Source organism: Parasteatoda tepidariorum, chromosome 4 (assembly GCF_043381705.1).
Source record: "Parasteatoda tepidariorum isolate YZ-2023 chromosome 4, CAS_Ptep_4.0, whole genome shotgun sequence".
In the NCBI taxonomy this organism is placed as follows: domain Eukaryota; kingdom Metazoa; phylum Arthropoda; class Arachnida; order Araneae; family Theridiidae; genus Parasteatoda; species Parasteatoda tepidariorum.
In genome coordinates this window covers 32,011,383-32,032,486 of record NC_092207.1, presented here as the reverse complement: position 1 = coordinate 32,032,486, position 21,104 = coordinate 32,011,383, and the positions used below count along the sequence as shown (strand labels likewise).

Here is a 21,104-nt window from a genome sequence, read left to right as displayed (position 1 = left end):
CGCAAACCTTTAGTTACATTCTAATACTTCAAGTACTTGAAGCCAAAGGCAGATGGCAAACATTGGAAAGAAAATGTTCTTATATGCAAACATCACCGCTCCATGGGAAAATGGCAAAATTTAATTCAATCAAACGCTGTAGAATGCAATAAAAAAAGAAAGAAAAATTTAGGAATACATTTTCTTTAACGCTTTTGAAGTCGTGGAAAAGCATACAAAATGGAAGTTTTCGGGAGAAAATGCGGAATAAAAGAAGAAAAGTAATCTGCGGAAAGAACTGCTCCGCCTGTCTACTTAATCCGGAGCTATCATTGAAAAACCGCGAAGTTGTCTTTCTCCGGAAAAGGAGTTTCGAAAAGCTTCTGGTTCATCTTTCCAGTTTTTTTTATTTCCCTCACTTTATTTCCTTCTTCTTTCACAACTTTTTCGTTCCAAAAAAAAGATGAAGAAAAAAGAACTTTTTTGTGCCTTCAAAAGATGATGAGAAACTGAGGAATAGGAGAGTAATAACCACAGCAGAAAGGGGAAGAAAAAAAAAGAGATCAAAATAAACGTCATAAACTAGGGAAAAAAATGAAAGATACAGATGATAATCTTGAAATAGTGAAGAGTTTGAACTGAAAGTTTTTTTCTTCTCTTGCAGATGTTTCTGTTGGCCCAGTTAAGATCCTGCGACTAGTTAAATTTGTTTTGGTTCGGAATTTCACAGTTCAATCAGCATTTATAGTCCCTCCGTGACTTTTCCTGGTCTTAAAACTGCTTTGATCCCTCACATCAAAGAGCCTCAAAGTTTTACGATCGCAACAAAAGTTGAAAAATGTTGATCTTATGCAAATTCATGCAACAAAAGAGAAAAAATTGCATCCCACTTTCTAAAATTTGAGGAAGTCTCCCGCATCTAGTTGGAGCTATTTCGTTAGAAAAATTGAACCAGAAAAAGCTCCAAGATTGTTAGGTTTAACGATCTTAGTAGCATAAAATGTATCGAAAATCAAAAAGTAACTGAAGGTTATTTTTGGCAGTATGATATCTTAATGATTACATATGGGACTAAATTTGCTAAAAATTTCAGCTCATTAAAATATATAAACTCATTTTATTTACGAAAAAAAGCATCACAATGATACCTCAAGGAGTGTAAAAAAATTATTGAAATAAATTTTAAAAGAATTTTTTTTTACGTCAATATATTAATTTTTAAAAAGAGAGTAAAGAAATTTAATAAAAATATTTGCAACATGAAAAGACAGGCGAAATGCAGTCTCTGCTCTGAATTTGTGATAAACATGTTTGAGTTTGCGGTAATCGAATGTATCAAACTTGATAACTAGTTGATAACTTGACCTGAAAACTAGTTATCGCAAATAATCTTGAAAATCGCTGAATTTGGAATAAAGGTCAAGAAAAGTTTCGTGACCAATAGACAACCTGGTCCTGCACGTTCACTGAATACAAAAAAAGGAACAGTATTAGTACGAAGAGTAATAATAAATTTAATTGTTTCATTATTCAGTAATACACCGAGAAAAAAAAAGATGTAACATTCCAGATAACAAATCAGTTTTTTTTTTTAAGGGGTATTGAAAAAAAATGTTACGATGAGCAAATGACAGTTGCAGCCGTCAAGAGTTTTCATAGAAAGACTGTGACCAAACGTGATAATTTTTTCTCTTCGAAACAAAAAACTGACAATCAATTTCACATGGTAATCATAAACAATTAAAAAAAACATGTGTTTCTGAGCATGACCGTCAAATTAAAAGAGTGCGACAACATGTTAAAGAAATAAAAAATCCCAGCAAGCAATCATGGGCGTTTGTGCACGAAGCCACCTTGATAACAAATAAAATTTTAATAGATATTCAGAGAAGAATAGGAGAATTGCAATTACTAAAATAAAGAACAGGAATAGCAAAAGTGTTGAGATGCATGTCCAGACAAGTTTCTACGATCAAAATTAAAGGGATAATTCATTTGCTATAACTCAATCAGCGAAACGCAGCGATCGCATTTTCCGAAACTAATTATATCAGTGTCCCTAACTTTTGGAAGTGTCCCTGTCAGAATATAATAAATGTAATTACAATTCTGTATACGTGATTATGGCGGAAGTCCCAGAAAACCCTTAGTTCGAAACCAATTTCATAAATGGAGAGTTTTCTGCAAAGAAACGAGTGGAATTTTAAGTATGTATTACTAACTTAATTAGACACAATCAGATATATCAGGTTTAGATATTTCGAGCATTAAATTTAATTAAGTTACCGCTATTGTAAAAATGAAAATATCTATGGGGAATTTTCTTATACAATTCATTTTAAGACAATTTAATCAGGTATTTCCAAATATTTTTTCGTCATAATTCATTTAATGATAATTAGCTGAAATATCTGATATGGATACATTGGACGGTAACTCAATTTAATATTCATGATAAATTTCCAAAAACAATTTATTAAAATTTTTGCAATGAATTTTGCCTCGTAATTCATATTATTGCAATGATAAACATATTTTTATAAATTTTCCAACACATTTCCTTCAAACATTTATCATTGGTTTTGCTATATTATAAATTTTATTAAAATTAATTAACAGTTCTTTTTCTTTTTAATTTTCTATCAAAATTCGTTCAAATATTTAGTCAAATATTTAGAACAAACTTTTAAATACAATTTTTTTATTACTACATCTCATTCAAATACTTATGTCCAACTTTTACTATACAATTTATTTGATGACAATTTATTCTAAAATTTATGACATATTTTGCTACATACTTCATTTTATTACAATTAATATTTTCAAACATTTTTCTACACAATTCCTTTGATTATAATTCAATATCAATCTTACAATTCTTCAAAATTTATGATATATTTTGCAGTATAATTAATTTATTAGAAATAATAATTAAATTTTTGAAGAATTTTCTAACACATTTTACTTGATAACAATTTATTCACAAACATTTACGGTGAATTTTGCTACTTACTTCATTTTATTACAAGTAATAAATATATTTTTCTAGGATTTTTCTCTCAATTCCTCTGATTACAATTCATTTAAACATTTATGATTTATTTTGCATCAGAATTAATTTATTAAAATTAATAATTACATTTTTAAGGAAATTTTTAACACATTTTATTTTATGGCGATTCATTAAAGCATTTATGATGGACTTTCTATTTAATTTATTTTATAACCATATATAAATAGGTTTTTTATACATATTTTTTGCATAATTTTTTTCCAGACAGTATGTTCTAATATTTATCATAGCTTTTCAATACACATTTTTATGACAATTCTTTAAAATGTTTATGATATATTATTCGAAGGGATTCATATGATGAATGTTCCTTTACATACCCATGATTCATTTGATTGCCCTGTTACTCACAATAATTTAAAATGAAATTTCGTTTAACAATGAAAATGCCTTCACAATTGATGCTTATTTTAATGAGCACATTCCTAATTATGAATTCGAGCGATAAGTTGAAAATCCACTAGAGAATATTTTTAAACAGGCTATTTTAGGACGAAAGTAATAGCGTGAAAACATTCTATATCAGTACATTAGTACAGCGGTTCGCAAATGGTGTTCCACGGACCCCTAGGGTTCCGCGAGTTAGGACTTTTTTTTTAAACCAGTAAGATTTTTGAAACTTGTAATAGATCTGTATCCAACCAATAATCCACCATTTTTTTTAATATTAAGGTTATTTTTATAAATTCATTTTTGCAAAATTGCAATATAAAGCTTTTCCTTTAACAATAATAGAATAAATTACCAAAAGGATATGCATTTACAAATGAATGCATCAGTATTTCTCATCGAACTTTGAAATTCAATGATAAGAATTATTTTTCTTTGAAAACCCTTCTCACAGTTTATAACAGTTCTTTTATAAACACCAGCTTAATAATCAGTTTATTTTATTCAATTTTAACTTATGCAGCAGAAACTACTAGACTTAACTTATACAGCAAAACCGAAGTCGCTGCAGACTTGCGAATTCAACTGCCTAACAGACTTATTGTTAGTATTTTTTAAAAATTAATTCACATTAAATGTTTCTGAATTAATTGTAGTTTTTTTTTTCAATTAGCATCTTTATACTTTTCTCATAAACGTTTTTTAAACGTCAGGGTTCGGCCAAAAGAAGTTCGATCGTTTAGGGTTTCCCAGCTGAAAAAAATGTATAACCGCTGAATTAATTAACTCTAAAATAGTTGTAACAAAGGTTAAAAAACTTCTGTAAAACAATTTATTTAAAAAAGAATAGAAGTATACATGATTAACCGATTTGTAAAATGCACTCTTTAAATAAGTAAATTAAACCCTTCAAAAAAATTACTTTCTGAACACTAACGATTTTAATTAACAATAATCAGCTTGATAGGCTTAATAACGATAAGTGTAAATAATAAACACACTTGAGAACACAACCATTAGTTATAATATACATTTTATCTTACTATAGCACAAGTGTCTGCAATTTACCGATAACAACAAGCTGAATTTACTTCGTGGACACAGAATAGCAATGAAGAATATTCTTATTTTATACCTTGAAGGAACATTTTAATAATTCGAAACTTTATCGAGTTTGAAGAAAAGAATTAAAGCTAGTCGAGTAATTTCATTATTCGCAGCTTTTTAATGATAAAGCACTTAATCCGATTAAGCACACATGATTGTTTCAGACAAAGACATAAAAAAATACTTTTGAATCTTTTTACTGACGTAGATAGTATAAAAAAAATTAGAAAAATATAGACGTTGAATAACTTTTGACCTAATCGTCGGATTTTTCGTATAAAGGAGCAGTTAGCAATGATTTATAAGCCAATCAGTTATAACTATAAATTATGAAATCACACAAAAAAACAACTTTAATTTAACATGCACTGTTAGAAATTTTTTCGGAAAAAATGGTTAAATAACAATTTATTTTAGATATTCAAAAAATCAATTAAAGCAGGAAAAAGTAATAAAAAGCAATAAAATAAAAGATATGTATGTTGGCAAGACAACACTTCTTCAAGGGACACTATGCCTACCAACACACAGGAGCCTTTCTGTTGTCAGTGGAAAAACCAAAACTGACAATTTATTTGTTATTTTGCCATAATCAAACAAAACAGTCAAAGCACCATAAATAAGACGGTATTAAACTGTTAACTGCGAGAAAATCATTCATTAATTGCTTTCATTCAATACGGTTAAACAACCAGAATTTTATCACACCAACTAAGCTAACCTAATGAAGTCACTTAGTTTCTTGCAATTGCACACATATTATAACCGAGAGGGCTAATTTGCCAACCTCATAATCGACAGAACTGGCGTTCGAGTCTGTACTTTCCAATGCCCACTACCTAACGAAATGTCTAGCTCCTATGCCCATAAATTTCTTTTTTATAGTTTTGAAACCATTCTAGTTGTAAATGGTTTAAAAAAACGTATAATTTTGTATTCTTGGTTTATAATCATATTAGTTGTGAAGGATTTCAAAACCGTAAACGTAAATAAAGTTCTTTACCGTAAATTTTATAATTAATTATAATTAACGCACTGCTGCCGGTTATTTTACCATAATTTTAAAATGAAAATGAAAATTCTAACAGTGTGATATTTAAATATGTTCCAAGCAATTTCGTTTTTTGAGCATTCTCATTAATTATAAATACTGTTGCATGGCTAGTACTACTACAACAGTTTTAACTGCTGCACAGTTCTAACTAGATCTAAAATTATTCCGTTTGTTACTCTCACTTTATTCGAGATGCAATGCTGAATATTTTATATTTTGTGGGTGAAAATTGAACTTTTAATATGCTTTTGGAAATGAGTTGGTATCTATAGTTTTCAAGTAAATCTTACAAATAATGTTACATTCACACCTTAGAATTTCGTTAAGTCGAAAATAATGATGAATAAAAAAAATAGCTATCAAAAGTGTCTTCAAAAAAATTTTATGAACCTGGTTAGACGTTTATCCGTTGCATTATAAAAATTTTAAACAACTAAAACGCAACATACTGAAACAAATTAGCTCCCTCAATCGCTGTATGGAAAACATCATTTAATTCTTGATTAAGTTGTGACAAAATACAAACATTCTCAGGGACCGTTGCGCTTTGTAACTCAAATGCTTTGCCAAATAATTATAAGTTTAACATCGTCAAGATGCGTACAAAGCAAAATAAAAACGAATAAAATCAATACATTTATAATTTTCAGTGTACACCGAAGAGCCATCACATTATGACCACCCTGCTAATAACATGTAGGACCACCTTTAGCCCTCAAAACTGCTAGCACCCGCTGTGGCATTGATTCCACAAAGTGCTGATAGGTAGTCTGAGATATCTGGTACCTAGCGCTCACCAACTGGTCCTGCAATTCCCTCACATTGCGAGGGGGTAGCGTGGCAGCACGAATTTGGTTTTCCAAGTAGGACCACAAATGCTCTATTGGATTAAGGTCAGGTGAATTTGGGGGCCAAGACATGACTTGAAAGTCACTGGAATGTTCCTCGAACCAATCCATGACGATTCGACCCTTATGACATGGTGCATTATCCTGTTGGTAAACACCATCCCCCGCAGGAAAAACTGTTGCCATGAATGGGTGAACCTGGTCTGCAACTATGTTCAAGTAGCTTACAGACGTCAGGGATTGTTCTATGAGGATTATGGGTCCTAATGTGCCCCATGAAAACATTGTTCCTGGGCCAGAAACCATGAAAACCTGGGCGAGCCCATTGTTATAGATGAAGGGTGGTCATAATGTAATGGCTCTTCGGTGTATACATATATATTCAATATATATCAATAATCAATATATATTTAATAATTTTTGTTTTAGTTGATGACAATTTATTCAAAGGTTATCAAACCTAAGGAAAACTCATATCTTCATTGTTTTAAATTCGCAAACAAAAGGGAGAAGTTATTGCACAATTGGAATATTTAATTTAAAATAACATCCTTTCAATCATATTGATTTTATTCTCTTTTATTTTACTTCGTGCGCAACTTGACGATTTTAAACTTACAATTAGTTGGTAAATCGATTGAGTTATGAAGCACAAAGGTGACTGAAAATTATTATGTTGAGTCACAACTTATTCAAGAATTAAATAATTCTTCCCATACCGCGAATTATTCGTGTATATACTATACATACCACGTCATCAAATGTTTGGCACGAATTTGCTTTATGATAATTTTATTTTGAAGTTAACTAAAAACTCCATCAAAATATGAATTTAATTTCGAGTCATGTGCAGAATAAATTAATCTTTTATTTGAGCAGATCCCCTTTTGGTCAGTTTCTCAATGAAAACTCTTACACTAAATTCCCCAAATCAATCTATCAATCTCCAGTCTCTTCTCCTTTAGAAAAATCTAAAAATTTTTGATCTTAGCAAGGTCAGTAGTCATATCACGTCAATCTGTCAACATTTCTTGCGTAGCCGACCGGCCTCTATGTTAGTCAGAGAGCTGACCTCAAGTCTGAAAGGTTCCGGATTCAAATCCCGGATAAGGCATGATGTTCTTTTCTTCACTGTACTATATGTCCTTGTTAATGTGGGAGCAATGTTGGCCAGTATAGTGGCCCTGAGAGAGTGGTCAACAAATATGCTCTTCTGATTACCGAATAACGAAAATAAATATTCGGGTGGGTATTGGGGAAAAAATATCCCTTGCTTTTGGGCTGTTTGAATTTCGAATATTCTTAAAATACCCATTGGTGCTTGGCATTCATTTCTAGGCTACTTTAATAGAGATACCTACTTTACTAGACTACCTTTAATAGACTACCTTCACAATATTTCTTCACTTTGGAAAAATTCTGTATACTAAACTAATACATAACAAAAAATATAGACGAATATTCTTAAAATACCCATTGATGTTTGGCATTCATTTCTAGGCTACTTTAATAGAGATACCTACTTTACTAGACTACCTTTACTAGACTACTTTAATAGACTACCTTTACAGTATTTCTTCACTTGGAAAAATTCTGTATACTAAACTAATACATAACATAAAATATAGACAAATATTCTTAAAATACCCATTGATGTTTGGTATTCATTTCTAGGCTACTTTAATAGAGATACCTACTTTACTATACTATCTTTACTAGACTACTTTAATAGACTACCTTTTCAGTATTTCTTCACTTGGAAAATTCTATATACTAAACTAATACATAATATAAAATATAGACGAATATTCTTAAAATACCCATTGATGTTTGGCATTCATTTCTAGGCTACTTTAACAGAGATACCTACTTTACTAGACTACCTTTACTAGACTACTTTAATAGACTACCTTTACAGTATTTCTTCACTTGGAAAAATTCTGTATACTAAACTAATACATAACAAAAAATATAGACGAATATTCTTAAAATACCCATTGATGCTTGGTATTCATTTCTAGGCTACTTTAATAGAGATACCTACTTTACTAGACTATCTTTACTAGACTACTTTAATAGACTACCTTTACAGTATTTCTTCACTTGGAAACCATTCTGAATACCTAACTAATACATAACATAAAATATATACGTAGAAACGAAAATATGAGACTTCTTTTGCTTCAACCAAAACAATAATCATTCTTTTGTTCTGACAAAAACTCTGACATTATATTCCCCAAGTAAATCTCCAGTCTCTTTTTTTTAGAACTTTTCCAAATTTTTTAATTTCAGCAAGGTCGGTAGACTATTTCACACCTATCTGCCGATATTCCTTGTTTATGGGCGATCTGAATTTCGAAGATTCTTTAAAGGCCCATTGATGTTTGACATTCATCCTAGATTACCTTAATAGGGATATACTCTCTTCACACTATACCTTCACTTGAGAATATTTTGAATGCCAAACTATAACATAACGTAAAATATAGACGTAGGGAAAAAAAAGAAATATGAGATTTCTTTTGCTCACAAAGCTTCAACCAAAAGCCGCTGGGATTTCGCAGATTCGGCTTTTAAATGAAAGAAACAAAATAAAAGTTGCATCTTATTTGACAGGTCCTTATTAAGTGAAAATCTCTTTTCGATAAAAAGTCAAAATATAAATCTATCTGTAGGGGAAATATTGCAAAAATCGGTTTTTCGTTTTCCTCTCTCAACAAGATCATATATTTGAATAATCCCTTCTTCTAAAAATCATTTTTGGAGGGACTTTTATACAAAAAAATATGCGCTGAATAAGATCTGGGGCAACGTCGATCAAAAGGAGTTGCGGATTTAAAAATCTTTCTATTTTGTAAGAAGAGGATATATACGGTAAAGAAATAAAAGAAAGACAGCCGTATTCCATCTTTCCGAATCTTTTACTTCTTCTGAACCCGGGCTTCTGCTTTTATGTCCCCTACTGTTTCCCCTACCCTCATTTGTTTACAGCAAAGAGGAAGAAGAAATTTAAATGGGATTTCTACAAAACATACAGAGAACGTTCGGATCTTCTGACAACAGCATTTTCCCCGATGTTGTTGATGTTGAATGAAAAAATGTCAAAAATGAAATCTCATTAAGAGTACCTTATCCTGCTCCTCTTACGCGCACAGAGAACACATTTCAAAGTAAAAAAAGAAGAAAAAAATAAACGATCGGTGCAAATAAATCGAACAATGTTTTCGAACTTTGAAGAGGCTTGAAATTTTTAATTCCCCAGAGGAAAACTTAATATTCCAATGATTTTATAGGTTTGAAAATTGTTTGAAAAGATTTTCAGAGAATTCTAAGAAAACTTGAAGAGATTCCAACTTTTTTTTTATGTTTAGATTCTTATAAGACTTGAAAAGATTCTAATTTGATATGTATGTGTGATAAAGATTTGTATTTGATTTTACAGAAATGGGGGGGGGGTAAAGAAAAATATATTTCAAATTAAAAGACTGGTTTAATTAAGTGTTCAGGGAAGTCATTAGGGAGAAGTAATTAAATTAAATTAAAATTAAATGAAGCAAGTTTAACGCACGTGATCAAGAGTAATTATCTTGATGATTAAGATACTGTGGGTACAATGAATGTTTCCGAATAACTCAGTCGATCCATCGCATATCCTGGTGAATTAATCTAATTGGTTAAAATTAATAAATATGGTGAATTATGAAAATTAATAAATATGTTGAATTATGAAAATTAATTAAATGCCACAATTATATTTAATACAATATCCTGGTGAATTAATCAATTGGTTAAAATTAATAAATATGTTGAATTATGAAAATTAATTAAATGTTACAATTATATTTAATACAATATCCTGGTGAATTAATCAATTGGTTTAAATCAATAAATATGCTGAATTATGAAAATTAACTGAATGCTACAATTATGTTTAATACAATTAGCAAAAATTAACAAATAACTAAATAAATGATTGGGAAATTGGATAAAATCAATGTTTTGCTTACAATAAAATACAAAACAAAGAGATATTATAAAACACATTTCAAAATCCTGAACTAATATTTACTCCAAACAAAACGAAATTGCCTATGCATCACAATAGGCTGTCAGGAATTCTCCCATCAAAGAATCCAAAATTTTAATATCACTCTTGAAAAAATTGAATGACAAAACATTTCATAAATTTTCATATATATATACCCATCAATAAGTAGACTTTCATTATTAAATCCTTGCGCATCAAAAATACATAGTAGCTTAAAAGAGAAATTTTTTTATAATAATACATAAAAATTTTGCCAAACAGTGAGGCTATGCCGTTAATACGCGATGATAGGCGAGGTAGGCCGAAGCCTCCTCCAAATTTTAACAGAACCTGTCACTGTTGTTTCAATTGCCTATCTGCCATGCCAGCAAGCCTGATTGGGAAAGCAAGCGAATTTTAGGCATAGGGTACGTTTCTTGTTTGTCAGTGGCGCAATGGCATATGGTTGGGAATACGATTTTAGCCAAACACACGTCACAGTCCGTTTTACAGGGTTGACGCATTCATATACTCATCTATTCATCCACAGATCGTAATTTTGACCTTAATCAGAGAACGATCAATCTCTAATTCAGCACTCCCAGAGGTAATGATTTGTTAAGAGAATTAGGAGGACTCTGTGACCCGACAGATTTAACGTACACAAGTCATCATTTAATACACGGTAAGAGAGCCTTATCGTCTGATTGATAAAAGGGAAAAGGGAAAATTCATTAGCTTTATCGATAAGGCAGGGGATAACCTCATCGACAACCAATTGCCGCATTACTTTCGATTTAAAAAGACAAAAAGTTAATTTATGGTTGCCCCAACTGAATCACATGCTGAATGTACTGATACAAAATTCAACTCGTCTAGAAACAACTAAAGTAAGAAAAGAAAGCTGAGATAAAAATAAATGAAAGAAAAAATGTTAAATACTTTTCGATTAAAAATGAAAGCAAAATACTTAAATAAAAGAAAGAACAAAAAAGAAAGAAAGAACATAATAATAATAATTATCTTTAACGCAGTATACATATCAAAATATTTTTAAAATATTTTATTTTGCATACATGCATGTTAATTATTCTAGAGTACAAACTTCGAAAAAGCTAAAAACAGCAATTATTCTTTCATTTAAAAATATTAAATTTAAAAAAAAAAATCTATAATCTGTGTGTGTGAAATTTGGACAGGGATATTTATGAAATGGCAATGAAAAAAAAATTAACAACGCTTAAAATACATTTCTTCAATAACAATGTTTTGATTAAATTAAGAAAAAATATGACATTTAAAAAATATTCAATGAGCCCATCAAGCTTTTCAACTCAAAATAAAATATAAAAAATCAAGAATAAAAAATTACGTTTCTCTGACAACTATTTCCAACGTTTATAACAGTTTTTTTTCTGAAAACTATTATCACACATTCATTTTTAAGCCATTTCGAAAATTATTTTTGAAAACCAATCCCACTACCATTATTCAGTTTATTTTACTCACTTTCAGCATGTGCACACACTCAGAACAAATTCATAATTTTAAATATTTCCTTCTTTACATTAAATAGTTTCAAAATAATTACTAGACTTTATTTTATTTTTTGACGTCACATAAGTAAATAGTACAAATTGGTTCATAGTTTCCTGAAATTATATAACTTCTAAAAACACGTTCTTTAGAAACAAGTATGTAGGAAAACCAAGTGCAAAATAATTATAAATTTATAAATAGCATGTGCTTTTCACCCCATATATTTTTTAATGATATTTGGTTCTTATTATAAACCAGTTAAATTTTTTCCTGTAATTTTTTATTCGTAAATTTAAGCTATAAACGTCAAGATAATTAAATAAAATTTAATTAAATCTAAATTTCATGACAGCATAAAAAAAACAAGAATGTTTTTCGCAATATAGCATAAAATAATTGTAACTCGATAACTTTATAACTCTCAAAATTTCTCTATCAACTTTCTTCTACTGAGGATGAATAATGTTCTTAGACAAGAAGCTCCCTCTATTGTAGTAAAAATAAACCAAACCAATAAGTCAGAGAAACAACAGCCAAAATTTTCGCAAACGGATTTTTGTTAAGAAATTTTTTTTTGACGTCTCGCTATATTAACTAAATTTGTGTTTTTATTTTAATTTCAGCATTTTCATCAAAAAGGAATTTTAAAAATTTATGACAATTAAAATACTTTTGTATTTCATATATATTTTTACTCGAATCTTTTTTTCTTTCGGTAAATTATGCTGGGAAACCAATTTGTTGTTGCGATTATCAAGTACGTACTTGATCTTACCTACTTCGAGTGCGAGGACTTCAAATCTGAAATTAGTTTTGTTCGAAAAGCTATAGATATGTTTGAAAATGATATTTTTAGTTTGGTTTTTATATTTTGTCAGAATGTACAAATGTCAGAATGTACAAGAACGTATTGGTTTATATACTTATAAATATACTTGTCAGCTCTTTAAAAAAAAACAATTCAAACAACAACAACTAAAAAACGTATGCCATTAATATATTGCATCATAAACTGAAATATATTATCACATTCTTCCTACCATTCCCTACGTAAGAAAGACGTGGGGATACTTAGTATTGATTTGAATGAATTTTAAAAATATTCTAGTTAGGAATATATTATTAAATTGAATAAAAACTATAGCTTGTAGAGAGAAACCGATTATAGGTTTGTTATAGTTACATCAAAATAGCTAAGATATGTTTTAAAATTTCATGCAAATTTTATTAAAACAAAAAAAAATATTTGTTCCACAATCAGGGATCAGTAGGGTTGCCTAATTACAGCCAAGCCAAGAAAAGTCAATCGTTTTTTTTAACTTAAAAAATTAAAAAATCCAGCTGAAACTTAAAAAAATCCGGTTTTTATTAGAATTGATGTTTTTCAAAAACTGTAATAATATAAAACTGGTACATAATTGTTAATTAAGAACTATATTGATGTGATTGTACATTAGGAATTATTTAAAATTCATTTGCAATTTAAAATATGACTGTTAGGTCAAGTTCAGTCAGTTCTTTTCATGCTAATTCTGAAAATTCAGCCTTTCATCCCTTCAGTGGGTCGATAAATGAGTACCAAGCATGTTTGGGAACTAAACACTGGGGGTTCTGCGTTCGGCTGACCACTTGACCGGAATATCTGCTCCTGCACCCCAGAGCCCAAGGTCAAGAAAACTGAGGTGGACACAGTAGGCCTCGGCCCTCTATGGGCTGTCGCGCCACTGAGTTTAGTTTAATTCTGAAAATGTCGAAAAACGTCAAAATGAAGAAAAGCCACAGTTTTGAAAAAATGAAAAGCGCTTGTGGTCTAATTTTTTAAATATTTAAAAACTTAGGCCAATAATGCATTCTCTGGGCTCATAAAGTACGGAGAAAAAAAATAAGAAAAAGACAATGATTTTCATAATTTTCATCTTCGTGGAAGAATGTCGCCAAATATGCGGGAGGGGGGGGAATAATAACTATTAAAATATTTCGTCAGTTCTAAAGCCAAGATAAATCTTCACGGCAAGGTGGCATGTGTAGATTAAAATTACAGCTTTGCTCTTCAAATGTAATGCACTTAAACTGTGGCTTTTTTATTTTCTTTAGCAAAAGTGCTTCAAAAAACCATGTTAACCATGAGTGCATTTTAAATTATTAGTTACATGATTTTCATATGCCGGAAAAAATTATTTTCAGTTAATATTTATTATTTTTTACTATTTTATTTAATATTGGTGTAAAAAAATTTTGAATTGTATGGTATACAAATTTTTGCATAATTTTAAAGAATAAAATTTTACATGGGAAAATACAAAATTTGAGCAAAATCAGTTGAATAGTTCTGAGAAATTGAATTTCAAAAGAGTCAGATATTTAAAATTCGATTTTGCTCTAACTTTGTATTTTGCCATACAAAATTATATTCTCTAAAAAGAAGCAAACATTTGTATGCCTTACACCTCAACATTTTTTCGACCATAATTAAATAGAATAATAAAAAATAATAAATATGTACAAAAAATTATTTTTTGCATGGAATTATCTTTGGATTTATGTAAATGTGTGCAAAAATTTTTCATTTCGCTTCAAAAATTCTCGAGAAATAGTGAAATACGCAAAAAGTGAAATTAACATTAAGGGGTCCAAACTTTAGAGCACTCTCCTGGCAAAAATATTAGGACCATATTTCCCAGACTGCGGCTATGCCCTATATTTTGGGAGTCAGAAATCTAAATCCGTGGGGGAAAAAGTATGTTTATTCAAAAAAAGTATGTTTTTGTGTCTGATTTCGTAACTTAAAATATCGTCTGAACTTATTAATTAGCTTATTTGAGGTCACCCCTTCGAGCCATTAAGAATAAGTTCTAGAACGTGAAGATCCGATCATTAGATGAAAAGTTATTCAATGTGGTTCATTTTTTTTAATTTTATTTATTTATTTTTTGCGCACTGTACATTACCGGCCACAGTGGTGACGTTGAATTCCTCCAGTGATGAATATTTTATTATAGGTCATAAAAGTTTGGTCTAACTGTGGGAGGTTTTCGTGGTTTTCCTTTTCAAGCAATTTAAGAAGGAGTTTGTTTTGTTTGCTTGTCTTGAATATTTAAATGCTAACAGGAATGCATACTCCTTATTTTTCGGAGCTCAGTCTTTTATTGATAAAATATTTCTAACGATATTTCTTATTAGTCATTATATCCAGCGTAAAATTGCAAGCGATATCAAAGCACAATTGAGAAAAATACACATCAAAGCATCAGATTTGACTTGAACAGAGCAATCAGATAGGATTGACGTTACTATTGCTTTAAACTAATATTGCTTATTAACAGTTAACCAAAACTGGAAAAAGCCGTTGTAAGCCACCCGAGAAGTTCCCTTGCTTTTGAACTGGATAACAAAAATACGTAATTAAATACGAAAATGCCTTCCAATCGATCACCGGTGATAAAATATAATCTTAAGACTATATGTAGAAACGATTACCGTAGGTTAGTCGTTCTGAATAGTTGAGGGTTAAAAGACCAAAGTTTAAAAAATATTGGAGCATTTCGAATCGTTTTTCTAATTTCAATGGAACTCTCCTCTTCCGTCAGATTCAGCATATTTCATCAAGGGTGAGGCAGAGCCATTTTTGTTTGAATAATAATTCATTTGATATCAAAATGGTAAATAATTAGAAACAATAACTTCAAATTTTTGGTTAATTTTGAAGTTATTTTTTGGTTGGTTGGTTCTAATGCCACTTGCCACACGGGCAAGCCTGCTTGGTGAAACCGAGCAAATTTAAGGTAGAGTGTGCGACTCTTGTTTTTCAGTGGCGCCATCTATGGCCAAGAATTCGACTTCTGCCACATCACATGCCACACCTGTTTATAAGGCGGACCCATTCATACATCCATTCATTCATCTACAGATCGTAATTTTGACCTGAATCAGAGAACGATCGATCTCCAATCCAGTACCCCCAGTGGTATTGATTTGTCATGGGAACATGGAGGACTTTGCGACAAGACAGAATTTTAACGTGCATCAGTCACCAACTACACGGGGAGTCTTCGGTCGGCGGGGTTCGAACCCACGAACTACTGTACATGAGTTCAGCACCGTACCGACCAGGCTATCCCGGCAAAAGTTATTTTTAAAGACAAATATATTACAAGAACAATGAAACGAAGAGGCACTTTTGTATGAACTTGAAAATTATTCATATAAAATGGTTTGTGAAATAACTTTCGTCAAGTTCAACAAACTAAAAATTATACACTGAAACCTGAATTTCGCTTTACAGGAAAAAAAATTGCTCATAAAGCGGAGCAAGGTGGAATCTCAGCTGCAATAACCAATAAACAAACCACATCTCCTCGATTTCAACACAGAACAAACCAGCTCCTCATTTTACCGAAACACAACTTGTTTAAACACGTCGACACGAAGAGTCGTCGTCAGCAACTCTAATCAATGATCACTACAACGTTCTAACGGCAAATTGGAACAGCTCGGAATTGGAAAAAGCCAAAAATGTGCTTCTCAGAAAGAATAAAAAGAAGTGGGGAGGAGGAGAAAAAGAAAGGAGAAATTCCCAATGCTGAGATTTTCTGGCGAATAAAGTGAAACAAGGAAAAGCAAAGAGTGCCCAACAAACAAGGCTTTTCCTAAATCTTTACGCCTTACGTGACGAGTGTAGAGAATAAGCCTTAATTGGACATCCACCCCCCTTTAAGCCGTTGCTGGAACGTCGAGAAATCTATGTCGTGAGGGATTAAGGCATAGGCACAGAATCTTATAATTTGGCGACGATATTAGTCCAAACTTGTTTTCTTACTTTTCCAAATATGAGAGTAGGATGTGAGTTGAAACGATAAAATAATGAGGTGAAATACTTTATTGTGTGATAAAATCTAAGACAAATGGATCCATATACGAATCCATTCGTAGGAATAGGAAGTTCTTCGTGTATTTTTACAACTAATAACACAATATGTAACACAAAAAACAAGTACATTAAATTTTTCTTATAAATTTTAAAATCAAAATTTCGCTCCCCAGTGAACGGGAATAAAACTAAATTCAGAGTAATGACATTATCAGTGGAAAATTACAACAACCCAATTACACAATAACAGAATGGCAAAAATAAACTGACAGATAAAAAATAATTTATTAACTGGTAGACACTTCAATAAGCTGGGAACACAACAGAAATGAAATTTGATCAAGCATAAACAAAACTTGAGAAAATGCATTGCAAGTGAAAGGTCGATCATGAACACAGAAATTCACTGGACTTATTTAAAAGAAAAATCATATGAGAAAAAATTGGAGAAAATTTTTTTTTAGTTTTCTGTCGCATGAATTCTTTTATTAGATTTTAGATACTTTCGCATTGCTTATTTCAAAACTGTAATTAGTTCTTCTTTTTAAGCTTCATTTTTTAATGACATTTTTAGTCCATTTTTTGTCGAAAAGTACAGTGTGCAAAATAAAAAACGGACAACCCTGAATAACTTTTGATCTAATGATCGGATCTGTACGTTCTCGAACTCAATCTTAAATGTTTGAAAGGGTGACCTCAAGCATGCTAATTAATTAGTGTAGACGATATTTAAAGTTATGAAATCAGGCACAGAAACGTAATTTCTCTGAATAAACATACTTTTTATTTACGGATTCAGATTTCTGATCTCCAAAACATAGGAGGTACAGAATGTAAACAAAATCGGTCGAATAGTTCCTGAGAAATCTAATTTTAAAACTACGTCATGCTTTAAATTAGATTTCTCTAGAACTATTTGATCAATTTCACTCAAATTTTGTATTTCGCCATTTAAAATTGCGTTCTTTAAAATAAATTATATACCTTACAATTTATATTTTTCGACTATTAGTAAATAAAATAATAAATATTTACTAAAAGTTATATTTTGCATGGAATTATTTTTGGATAAACGAATTTTATAATTGCGTGCAAACATTTTTTCAACTCGCTTAAAAAGTTCTCGAGATATGGCGTACTTCTCAAAAAGTAAAATTAACATAAAGGGATCACGTTTTTTGAACTGCTCTCCTGACCAAACTATTCGGACCATATTTCCCAGATTGCGGCAACCCCCTACCTAAAAAGAAATTATCATTGGTGTAATTACGGGTGAAACTTTAAGTTAAAATAAAACTTAAATGTCAATTTCAAAAGTATCTGAGCAACAAAATTATTAAAAACTTGATGAAAACGAATGAAAGTAATTTTCAGATAAGTTTGAATTTTAAACCTGATGTGAATTGGTGGAAGCGGTTTCACCTACATCAATGGAGCTTATTTAAAGGTACTAAAAACATTTTTCAGAAGGTTTGGGGACCTAAAATAGCATTTTTAAGCTGCCCTCCAAAAAAAATCTTCATGGTACACTTAGTATCACTTCCTTTTCAGACATCAAAAACAAAACATAAACTCATATGGTACAGTTAGTGTCACTTCCTTTTCAGACATCAAAAACAAAACATAAACGTATATGGTACAGTTAGTATCTCTTCCTTTTCAGACATCAAAAACAAAGCATAAGCCTATATGGTACAGTTAGTATCACTTCCTTTTCAAACATCAAAAATAAAACACCTATTATGGTACAGTTAGTATCACTACCTTTTCAGACATCAAAAACAAAACATAAACCTATAGTATTATATCTAAAAAATAGCGCATTTCAGAATAGGCTTTTAAAGTTTTAAAAAAATGACAGGGTTTTTATATCAACACTATCAATGAACAGTTCATTTCCATATTGAATTTAGAGTTTTTTTACATGCTTAAAACGTAATGTATACAACAAGTAACGGTACCTTGTAAAAATCAAATTCAGAAGAATTGCAAAAAGATTTACATAGAATTGCAAATGATTTAGAATTAGAAGTGCAAAATGTTGATTTACATATAGCTTTGTGGAAAGGTGGTGGTCGTGAAAACTGTATACGTAAAAAGTTGTATGTTAAATATGTCGTGACAGAAACTCTTCTCGTTGGTGTGTTTGGAGAAAGCTCAGGTGCTAAACTTGTCATATGATTGGGATCAACATTAAGTGGCATTCCAACCATAGCCATTAAAAGATCGAGAATTAAATAACGAAGTTGGGTTGATGCCCAGAGTTAAAAAGTGGTAGGTGTGTTGATATCAACCAGAACTTATATTATAGTTAAATAGTTATTACTTTCAATTAGTTAGCAATCGAAAACAATCGTTTCTTATTACGTTATAAATAAAAAACAAATAAGTTAGAAAAAAAGATTGGATATGACAATTTAAATTCAGAACTTTAACTAAAAAAACTAACTGAACTTAGTTTTAAAAAAAACTCATAAACGAAAACAAAACTAGTAAATAAATTAGCTTTGTTTTATCATCTAAAAATAAAATCAACAGGTAAAAATAATTCGAAGGAAATCTTTTTTTCTGATTAAAATCTTGAGTTGTAAAATATTCAAAAGTGTAAATAAAAAAGGAAAAGAAAAGAAGAAAAAAGTTTTTAGATAATCTTTAGTTGAGAAAACCCGAATATTTTTTTTTCTTTAGTAAATCTCCAAAACCCATTTATAAGTTTTCAACAATATGCATAAAATCGGTTTCACAAAATTTATTATTTATGATCTATTTCCTAAAACAAGCAGCACTTAAGCTAATAGATCTACTGTTTATCGTTCACATAATGTATACATTACGAACAACAAACAATCAATTCTAGGGCGCTAAACAAACATTGCTTCTTTTAAACGGCGAAGACGAATGGATGCAATAATCTTATATTCTCATCTCAAAATTCAAAAGCTACTTAAGAGGGACCGATTGGGAACGGCACAGGGGCGCCGCAGAAACAAAGGGCGCAAGCGCTGTTTGACTGTTCGTGCAGACTCTCATCATTCAGCTAGAAGACGATCCTCAGCGAACGCGTGAACCGGATTGTTGCTCATCCATCCGGGAGTCCGGGAATACATCTGCCGGACTGAGAAAAAATATTTTCGGATTATTGAAAAGTGTGCGAAAGAGTCATAGTAGTTGACAGGAATAAATATCTATCAGGTGAGAGCTGACCTTTGTCAATCGTGCATGAGTCTGTTTTGCCGGATATCCGGCAAAAGAAATTTAATAAATTATAGACCAGTTTCTTGAATTATTTAGGTCACAGTTGTTCAAAGAGTTTGTTAAGAGTGGTGCTCTTTTAAAGTCTCAATTTCAGAAAAAAATTTAATATTTCCTCATTTTTGAAATTTATTTTAATGATTTCAAATAATTTGAATAAATTAAAAATAGTATAAGAAATTAATTCGATTCATGTTTGCAGAAGTTTGGCACTTACTTAAAAGTAATCAAAAGGTAACTTTAATTTGCAATGAAATTATGAATATATTTGCAAATATTTTAGATACAAGTTGATGCTGCATTTCATATGCAAATTGAAAGAAGCATCTGCTGTAACTAACAGCATAATCAACAGTTGAAATTTCATAGCGCGCTTTTCATGTCAATGCTAAAAATTTAATAATAACATTAAAAGGATATTTAAAACCTCATCAACTATTGAAATATATTAGCTCACATTTAATGTCAATGTCAAAATTTTAATAATAAATATAAAAGGTTATTTAAAACCATAATCAACTGTTGATGATCAACTATTTAATGTCATCGTTAAATGATGAATAATAATGTTACAACGATGTATAAAACCATTATCAGCTGTTGAAATATATTAAAACATATCAATAAATAAATATTTATAACAAATATTTATAAAATATTTAACTAAGGATGGTGTACAGATATGGTATATACAAAGGCTGGCTAAAGACATATCCAATCCACCTAATGCTAAGACGTACAAAAGTTGTACAGGTTAATAAAAATAAAAATGTTCTTATAAGTTTTTTTTAATCCAAAATTTTTCCCGATTACACATTATTATTTATTACCTCGTTATTATTACTACTTTGTTATTATTACATTGTTATTACATAAATTAGGCACTCTTTTATTCTTTAAAAAATAATTAAAATATATTAGCACGTTATGAAAATATCTATTATATATATATAATATATTAG

General features: G+C 30.3%; 2 protein-coding genes across 4 annotated transcripts in view; one reads left to right on the top strand and one right to left on the bottom strand.

The window, feature by feature from the left end:
• LOC107443405 (mitochondrial inner membrane protease subunit 2) overlaps nt 1-21,104 on the bottom strand; it is a 132,633-nt gene that overhangs the window by 63,391 nt on the left and 48,138 nt on the right. The window lies entirely within an intron of this gene.
• Nucleotides 19,886-21,104, top strand: part of LOC107443404 (leucine-rich repeat neuronal protein 1) — a 22,359-nt gene continuing 21,140 nt past the window's right edge. The window contains exon 1 of the mRNA XM_016057252.3: nt 19,886-20,082. The gene's annotated coding sequence lies outside the window, so the exon portion shown is untranslated. The remainder of the gene's footprint in view (nt 20,083-21,104) is intronic.